At 39.3% G+C, this 6,371-nt stretch overlaps 1 pseudogene; it reads left to right on the forward strand.

The window, feature by feature from the left end:
- Positions 1–1,852: 1,852 nt before the first annotated feature.
- On the forward strand, positions 1,853–2,891 carry LOC114634720 (annotated as a pseudogene).
- Positions 2,892–6,371: the final 3,480 nt, after the last annotated feature.

Raw genomic sequence — 6,371 nt, forward strand, 5'->3', positions numbered from 1 at the left:
GGAGTCAGCAGAATATACAAAGAAAAGGAGCATGAATCTGGGGAGGGAATATGTTGGAGAGCCTAGGTAGAGGTAAAGGAGAAAATGAAGGTTGGATATGATTAAAAACTATTATTATTGCTACATACATGTAAGTATACAACAATACATGTATGTAATAATACATGCAGTGTGTGTGATGAGTGTGTTTTTTGCTTTGTGTGTTTGTGGCTGACCACTTTGATTTGGACAATCTATAATTGGGTTCATCCCTAGAAGATGATAACTCTTCTTCCAGCAGTCATTAAATTACTGTAGTTCATTGTCTGGGGCTAGGATCCTGAGAACTTTTCACCCTTCCATGTTTGATGAGGGGTGGTAGTTATGCTCCCTGTGAGAATAAAGCTAAGATTTTCAACGTGGTAAGGAATTTTGATGGTCTAGCAAAATGGCAATAGTACATTACTTTCTAAGTTCTCTCACTTCATTAGCCCAAAGAAGCTGGCTAGGTTTCCAGTAATACATATAATTTCTCTCCTTTTAAATGTGCCATATCTCCAATTAGATAGGGGTTGGTTGCTACTGACATGTGAATGCCAGTTACTGTACAATCATATCAGTGTTGCCATGCTTGTAACTGTCAAGGTTCATGGGTGTTGCAGTGGGTAGAACTGTTTAATTTCTTCCTTCCTTTGGCACTTTGCATCATACACTTATGCCTGTCACATCAGATCCAGCTTGAATCATCCCCGTACAGTGTTTTCAATGTCAATTGTCTTCAGCAATGGTGACCTACCCTCAATGCCTGAGAGGCATCTAAATATTTTGGGGGTCACTTGAACTACCATGACTCATGCCTGGTACTGGAGCTTTTGTTTGTACACTAATATGTGCTATATATAATTCTAGGAAAACATAAAATGATTCCTTGAAGCTTTGTCAACCAACATTGGTGTTATTTTTAACCCATCCCCGCTTCTCCTTCTGTATTGACATCACTCTCTCCTCTCCATTTGGAGCTGCCTATCTGTTATTCTGTTTTTCTGCTTCATATCACCTGTATCCTGCTATTTACATACCATGCTCCATGACACCAAGTCTGGTCCCTTTAAACATTCCTGTTTTCTGTAAGTACTTCATGTTGTGTACTCACAGCTGAATACTTGGAGCTAGGAACCACAAGTGAGAGAGAGAGAGAACAAGAAACATTTGCCTTTTTGGGTCTGGGCTATCTCACTCAATATTTTCTAGTTTCATCTATTTATCTGAAAATTTCATCTTTAAATTTTCTTTACATCTGAATATTATTCCATATTCATATTTATTGCATGTTCATTATCCACTCATCAGTTGAATGACATTTAGATTGCTTCCTTTTCCTAGCTATTATGAATAGGGAAACTATAAAGCTTGCTGGATAAATATCTGTGGACTCTACCTCCACGGGAACTGAGGGGCCAGAGAGCACATCCCGCACCTGCCCTTGCCCCCACCCACACTGTCACAGCTACCACCACCACCATTGCTGCTGTTCATGCATTCTGAATCACTGGCCTCACTGCCTGAGGTGGGAGCTCTGCGGGGGGGGGGGGGGGGGGGGCGCATGTGCGTCAGCCACCTTACCTTTACTGCCCGCATTCTTGACTTCCGGGTATGTGTCAGCATGCTCCTGTGCCTGCATCTGGCTCTGGAAGCTTGTGATCTTAGTGGATCTTAGTGGCAACCAACGTGGAGGTCTATGGGGCAGGTATCAGGATTACTTTGTCCCCAAGGCTAATTGCAGACCTTCACATGTTGAACTATGGGATTCCACAGAGAATGAGACTCTCATCCTTTTCTTCCCTGCTTTCTTCCACCATCCACTGACCACATATCTGCCGTTCTCCTGATTTTGGACTTTGGGGAACCTTCGAAAAAGGCATTTGGAGGAAATGCCAAACATCAATTTTTTGTCAAGAAGTGACAGTTCTTCGAACAGAAAGGATTTCTGAATAAAAAGAACCAACCCCCTAGCAAGGTGTCTAAGTTGAACCCAGAACCTCCAAAGAAAGGGAAAACTTCAAGAATAGATGGATAGATGGCATTTTGAAGATCCTTCCATGCCCAAAGAAGAAGAAAGAAGCAACTGCCTCCAAAAGGGACTCAGAGCATTCCGAAGACAAGAAAGCATCATTGTCTTGGCTGACTCCTGCTCCTTCAAAAGACTGATTCTGTTGTGGCTAAATTAGATTTGCTAGGGGAGTTTCAGAGTGCCCTTCCAAAGACTAAGAGCCACCCATCTTGCACCCAAAAGAAGGGCTCCAAGAGGAAGCCCTTGAAGAAAAATGTTGTACAGAACTCCACCCAAGCTTGTTCTGAGGATAAGTGCCCTAAAGTTCCCCAAAACTTGCCAGAGAAGATGGTGGCAATTGACTATGAAATGGTGGGCACAGGACCCAAGGGGTGTGTTAGCTCCTTGGCTCAATGCAGCATTGTGAATTACAAAGGAGATGTGCTTTATTATGAGTACATCCTCCTCCCCTGCTATATCGTGGACTAGAGGACCAGATGGAGTGGCCTCCGGAAGTGCTATGCCCTTTAAGACTGCTCAGAGTCAGATCTTGAAGATACTCTCAGGGAAGGTAGTAGTAAGGCATGCCATTCACAATGACTACAAAGCCCTACAGTACTTTTATCCCAAGTCCCTCAACCGAGACACATCCCAGATACCACTCCTCAACTGGAAGGCTGACTGCTCAGAAAATGTGACTTTGTCACTAAAGCATCTCACCAAGAAGCTGCTGAATCAGGACATCCAGGCTGGAAAAAGTGGACATTCCTCGGTGGAAGACGCCGAGGCCACAGTGGAGCTGTACAAGTTGGTTGACATTGAATGGGAACAGCACCTGGTCCAGAATCCCCCAGAAAATTAGCGATCTCAGGGAGAAACATCCAGTAGACGAGCTAGAATCATTGGGAAGAGGGGCTTGACCAGAGACATAATACCCATTGAAATTTCATCTCAGCTATTGTGGTCACTGTGTGGTTAAGTGTCTCATGGAAATGGAAAATGTTAAAACTCCCCTCTAGGTCAGGCAGGTGGCCCACCTATAATCCCAGATACTTGGGATGTTGAGACACGTTATAGATTTAAGGTTTGCTTGGACTACAGAATTAGTTCTAGGCCAGTGAGACCCTGTCCTAACATAAAAAGAGGGCGAGGAGTAAAGCCCAGTGCTAGAACACTCACCTAACATGCATACACCACTAGGTACAGTCTCCAGTAGTGGGGTGGGGGGGGTAGAAGGAATGGAACACAACAGATGAACCATAACTGTTTACTTCTTTAGTAGTGCTAACCATATGTCACAGGGTGCTTGTGGGAGTCACCCTTGACTTTGAGGAAGCAAAGCACACCAGGAAATACAGTTTTCCACACTACTTTATCTATGGGACACATATCAAAGATATGTCTCCTTTTGGTGGAGAGTGGGATAAAGGAATAGCTGTGTTACCAAGGCTAGCCTCAAACACTTGGTCCCAAATGACTTCCTCAACCCCATGAGTAGCTGGGACAGCAAGTGTGTGTTCACTGCTGTGCCTGGTTCTTTTAATTTAATGGGTTTCTTTTGTTGTTGATGTTCTAGAGTAATTAACATTATCTTTCCACATTCAGGGTCCTGATTGGAGCTAGGCATGATGGCCTGTAATCTCATGACTTTGGAGGCCAAGGCAGGAAGATCCAAAGTTTAAGACCAGTCTGAGTACATAGAAAAGCTCTGGCTCACAGAAGTAGAAAAGAGAAGGAAAGGATTGTGTGGTTGCTTGCTGAACTTTAAGGCCACATTACATAGCACTGAGTGTCAGAGAGTTCACTTTATTTAGGTTCCACTTAGTTTAAAAAGAATTTATGTAGTTTTAATAGTCTTTCAGTCTTTCACCTTGCAAATGTAGCCTGTTAATTCATATGATTCTTTTTATGAACTTTTATAATAGAAAACTGATGGAGTTTTTTACGTATAAAGGTGCATTTTATTAAAACAAAACAAAATGAAACAAACAAACAACAACAACAAAAAACAAAGTATCTGTGGAATCAGATGTTAATTCCTTTAGGCATATACCAAGAAGTAGCATAGCTGGGTCATACAGTAGATCTCTTTTCAGGTTTTTTGAGGATTCTCCACACTGATTTCCAGAGTGGCAGGATCAGTTCGCAATCTTACCTACAGTGAATAGAGTAAGCTTTTTCTTGCATCTTCTACAGCATTTTTTTTGTAAGCTTTTTGATGATCTTAGCAGCTCTGACAGGTAGTAGCCAAGGTTAATGAATACCTTCTGAGGTCTTTCTTAGCCACTTTTATTACCTATGTTCAGAACTCTGCTTTGATGCCTAGTCCATTTTTAATGGGGTGTTTTGCTTACATTCCTAGTCCATTTCTAGTTGGATCATTTGATACTTCACCTCTTTTTGTTGTTGTTTTTGGTTTTTTAGTTCTTTCTTTATTCTGACTGTTAATCCTCTGTTAGAAGAACAGCTAGCAAAGAGTCTCCCTACTCTGTGGGTTTCTCCTTCACTCAATTGATTGTTTCCTTAGATGTAGAAACACTTTTTTAGTTTTATGAGGTCCCAGTTTTTAAATGGTCATCTTAATTCCTGGAAAGAATTAATTAACTGGGCAAATGGAGGCCTATTCAGAAAGTTCTCTCCTATATCTATTATCTTGTAGAGTACCGCCTTTGCTTTCTTCTTTCTTCAAGCTGTTTTAGCGTTTCAGCTTTCAAAAAGAGTTTTTAATCCATTTGTATTGAATTTTGTTACAAGGTAATAAATCTGGCTCTAATTTCTTTCTTCTGTACATGGACATCCATTTTCCCCAACACCATTTATTGTTTTGTGGCCTATTTTGTCAAATATAATTGGCTGCAGTTATAAGTACTCAGGTTTAAGAGTTTTATTTTCTTCATTTGTCTACATGTTTATTTTGAGCCAGTATCATAATGCTTTTTATTATTATGGCTCCATAATATATCATGAAGTTCATGAATGGCAGTTTCTGCAGTATTCTTTTTGAGCAGGATTGTTCTTCCTATCCAGGGACTTTTCTGATTCCATATAACTGTTACTTTAGTTTTTGTTGTTGTTTTCTATTTCTGTGAAGAGTCTTTTTATTTTAACAGGGTTTACATTGACTCTGTAAATAGCTTTTGTTAAAATGGTCGATATCACAATATTAATTCTGCCAGACCATAAACATAAGATGACTTTCTTTTTCTTTTTTTTATTGGCTATTTTATTTATTTACAATATAATTGTCATCCCCTTTCTCCATCTCCCCTCCCCAGAACCCCCTATCCTATACCTCCTTTTCCTTTATGCTTTTACACCATTTTGATTACATGCAAGTATTAAGGTCAGTTCTAGGTTGAGGGTCTAGCAATACAATAGATGCAAACAGTCAAGGAACAAGCAATACAATAAACACAAATTGTCAAAGAAAAAGCAAGATATTAAACCCAATTAAGACTTTCTTTTTGTAATGTATTTCTTAATCTCTTTCTTCAGAGGCTTGATGCTTTCATTGTGGAAGACTTGCACTTCCTTTGTTACATTTATTTGAAGCTTTTTTTTTCAGTTGTTTTTGATACTATTGAAAATGGATATGAGTTCATGATATCTTCCTCAGTGTAAACACACTGAGATTGGTGGTGTTTAGAAAGGCTGCTGATTTTTGTTAGTTTATTTTGTATCTTGCTACATCCCTGGGATTGTTGACTGTCTCATATTGTTTGTGGTTGGCTCCCTTAAGAACATCATAAGATCTGATAATAGGGATAATCTAACTTTTTATTTTCCTATTTGTATCCTTTTAATTTCCTTATATTCACTTCCCCCTCAGGCTAATGTTTCCAGCAATATATTGAAAAGGAGTGTGGATAGTGGGCAGCTCTGTTTCATTTCTGATTTCAATGAGATTGCTTTCAGTTTTTCTCAACTTAGGATGTTGCTGGCTGAGCTGTAATATATAGGTTGAGGTTTGAGGTTTGTTCCCTCCAAGTCTTACTTTTTCAATGATGTTGATAATGAAGGCATGTTGGATTTGTCAAAGGCTTTTTCTGGATCTATTGATTTATATCATTAAGTGCATTTATATGATTTATTATATTTATTGATTTATATGTGTTAAACCAATTCTGCATTTCTGCGATAAAGCCAACTTGATCATTGTAGATGGGATTCTTGATATGTGCTTGTATTGCACCTGCTTGGTTTTATTTTTTTATTTTTTTTTGAGGATTTTTATATTTATGTTCATCAGAGATATTGCTCTGTCAGTTTATTTATTTATTTTTATTGTGGCTTTACCTTCTTTGAGTATTCAAGTATAATGGCATTATAAATAAACTTAGGA

Source organism: Grammomys surdaster, unplaced genomic scaffold (genome assembly GCF_004785775.1).
Source record: "Grammomys surdaster isolate TR1022 unplaced genomic scaffold, NIH_TR_1.0 1065, whole genome shotgun sequence".
Classification (NCBI taxonomy): domain Eukaryota; kingdom Metazoa; phylum Chordata; class Mammalia; order Rodentia; family Muridae; genus Grammomys; species Grammomys surdaster.